Genomic DNA, 3,431 nt, shown 5'->3' on the forward strand with positions numbered 1-3,431 from the left:
GGGCTGGGGTTACCGGGGGTGGGGCTGGGGAGGGTTACCAGGGGGCGGGGCTGGGGTTACCAGGGGGCGGGGCTGGGGAGGGTTACCAGGGGGCGGGGCTGGGTAGGGTTACCAGGGAGCGGGGCTGAGGGTTACCAGGGGGCGGGGCTGGGGTTACCAGGGTGCGGGGCTGGGGTTACCAGGGAGCGGGGCTGGGGTTACCAGGGGGCGTGTCTAGGGTTACCGGGGGCGGGGCTGAGGTTACCGGGGGCGGGGCTGGGGTGACCAGGTGGCGGGGCTGGGGTTATCAGGGGGCAGGGCTGTAGGTTACCAGGGGGCGGGGCTGGGGTTACCAGGGGGCGGGGCTGGGGTTACCAGGGGGCAGGGCTGGGGTTACCAGGGGGCGGGGCCGGGGTTACCAGGGAGCGGGGCTGGGGTTACCAGGGGGCGGGGCTGAGGGTTTCCAGGGAGCGGGGCTGGGGTTACCAGGGGGCGGGGCTGGGGTTACAAGGGGGCGGGGCTGGGGTTACCGGGGGCGGGGCTGAGGTTACCGGGGGCGGGGCTGGGGTGACCAGGTGGCGGGGCTGGGGTTATCAGGGGGCAGGGCTGTAGGTTACCAGGGGGCGGGGCTGGGGTTACCAGGGAGCGGGGCTGGGGTTACCAGGGGGCGGGGCTGGGGTTGCCAGGGTGCGGGGCTGGGGTTACCAGGGGGCAGGGCTGGGGTTACCGGGGGCGGGGCTGGGGTTACCAGGTGGCGGGGCTGGGGTTACCAGGGTGCGAGGCTGGGGTTACCAGGGAGCGGGGCTGGGGTTACCAGGGGGCAGGGCTGGGGTTACCAGGGAGCGGGGCTGGGGTTACCAGGGGGCGGGGCTGGGGTTACCAGGGGGCAGGGCTGGGGTTACAAGGGAGCGGGGCTGGGGGTTACCAGGGGGCAGGGCTGGGGGTTACCAGGTGGCGGGGCTGGGGTTACCAGGGGGCAGGGCTGGGGTTACCAGGGGGCGGGGCCGGGGTTACCAGGGAGCGGGGCTGGGGTTACCAGGGGGCGGGGCTGAGGGTTTCCAGGGGGTGGGGCTGGGGTTACCAGGGGGCGGGGCTGGGTAGGGTTACCAGGGAGCGGACCTGAGGGTTACCAGGGGGCGGGGCTGAGGGTTTCCAGCGGGTGGGGCTGGGTTTACCAGGGGGCGGGGCTGAGGGTTTCCAGGGAGCGGGGCTGGGGTTACCAGGGAGCGGACCTGAGGGTTACCAGGGGGCGGGGCTGGGGTTACAAGGGGGCGGGGCTGGGGAGGGTTACCAGGGGGCGGGGCTGGGTAGGGTTACCAGGGAGCGGGGCTGAGGGTTACCAGGGGGCGGGGCTGGGGTTACCAGGCGGCGGGGCTGAGGGTTACCAGGGGGCAGGGCTGGGGTTACCAGGGGGCGGGGCTGGGGTTACCAGGGGGCGGGGCTGGGGTTACCAGGCGGCGGGGCTGAGGGTTACCAGGGGGCAGGGCTGGTGTTACCAGGGAGCGGGGCTGGGGTTACCAGGGGGCGGGGCTGGGGTTACCAGGGGGCGGGGCTGGGGTTACCAGGGGGCGGGGCTGGGGTTACCAGGGGGCAGGGCTGAGGTTACCAGGGGGCGGGGCTGGGGTTACCAGGGAGCGGGGCTGGGGTTACCAGGGGGCGGGGCTGGGGTTACCAGGGGGGCGGGGCTGGGGTTACCAGGCGGCGGGGCTGAGGGTCACCAGGGGGCAGGGCTGGGGTTACCAGGCGGCGGGGCTGAGGGTTACCAGGGGGCGGGGCTGGGGTTACCAGGGAGCGGACCTGAGGGTTACCAGGGGGCGGGGCTGGGGTTACCAGGGGGCGGGGCTGGGGTTACCAGGGTGCGGGGCTGGGGTTACCAGGGTGCGGGGCTGGGGTTACCAGGGAGCGGGGCTGGGGTTACCAGGGGGCGGGGCTGGGGTTACAAGGGGGCGGGGCTGGGGTTACCGGGGGCGGGGCTGAGGTTACCGGGGGCGGGGCTGGGGTGACCAGGTGGCGGGGCTGGGGTTATCAGGGGGCAGGGCTGTAGGTTACCAGGGGGCGGGGCTGGGGTTACCAGGGAGCGGGGCTGGGGTTACCAGGGGGCGGGGCTGATGGTTTCCAGGGGGTGGGGCTGGGGTTACCAGGGGGCGGGGCGGGGCTGTGGTTACCAGGGGGCTGGGGTTGCCAGGGTGCGGGGCTGGGGTTACCAGGGGGCAGGGCTGGGGTTACCGGGGGCGGGGCTGGGGTTACCAGGGGGCGGGGCTGGGGTTACCAGGGTGCGAGGCTGGGGTTACCAGGGAGCGGGGCTGGGGTTACCAGGGGGCAGGGCTGGGGTTACCAGGGAGCGGGGCTGGGGTTACCAGGGGGCGGGGCTGGGGTTACCAGGGGGCAGGGCAGGGGTTACAAGGGAGCGGGGCTGGGGTTACCAGGGGGCGGGGCTGAGGGTTACCAGGGGGCAGGGCTGGGGGTTACCAGGTGGCGGGGCTGGGGTTACCAGGGGGCAGGGCTGGGGTTACCAGGGGGCAGGGCTGGGGTTGCCAGGGGGCGGGGCTGGGGTTACCAGGGGGCGTGGCTGGGGTTACCAGGGGGCGGGGCTGGGGGTACCAGGGGGCGGGGCTGGGGAGGGTTACCAGGGGGCGGGGCTGGGTAGGGTTACCACGGAGCGGGGCTGAGGGTTACCAGTGGGCGGGGCTGGGGAGGGTTACCAGGGGGCGGGGCTGGGTAGGGTTACCAGGGAGCGGGGCTGAGGGTTACCAGGGGGCGGGGCTGGGGTTACTGGGGGCGGGGCTGAGGTTACCAGTGGGCGGGGCTGGGGTTACCAGGGGGCAGGGCTGGTGTTACCAGGGAGCGGGGCTGGGGTTACCAGGGGGCGGGGCTGGGGTTACCAGGGGGCGGGGCTGGGGTTACCAGGGGGGTGGGGCTGGGGTTACCAGGCGGCGGGGCTGAGGGTTACCAGGGGGCGGGGCTGGGGTTACCAGGGGGCGGGGCTGGGGTTACCAGGGGGGCGGGGCTGGGGTTACCAGGGGGCGGGGCTGAGGGTTACCAGGCGGCGGGGTTGGAGTTACCAGGGAGCGGGGCTGGGGTTACCAGGGGGCGGGGCTGGGGTTACCAGGGGGCGGGGCTGGGGTTACCAGGGTGCGGGGCTGGGGTTACCAGGGAGCGGGGCTGGGGTTACCAGGGGGCGGGGCTGGGGTTACAAGGGGGCGGGGCTGGGGTTGCCAGGGGCGGGGCTGGGGTTACCAGGGGGCGGGGCTGGGGTTACCAGGGGGCGGGGCTGTGGTTACCAGGGGGCGAGGCTGGGGTTCCCAGGGAGCGGGGCTGGGGTTGCCTGGGGCGTGTCTAGGGTTACCGGGGGCGGGGCTGAGGTTACCAGGGGGCGAGGCTGGGGAGGGTTACCAGGGGGCGGGGCTGGGTAGGGTTACCAGGGAGCGGGGCTGAGGGTTACCAGGGGGCGG

Source organism: Somniosus microcephalus, unplaced genomic scaffold, assembly GCF_052327205.1.
Source record: "Somniosus microcephalus isolate GS21.2 unplaced genomic scaffold, FLI_Smic_1.0 unresolved_chr4, whole genome shotgun sequence".
Taxonomy (NCBI): Eukaryota; Metazoa; Chordata; class Chondrichthyes; order Squaliformes; family Somniosidae; genus Somniosus; species Somniosus microcephalus.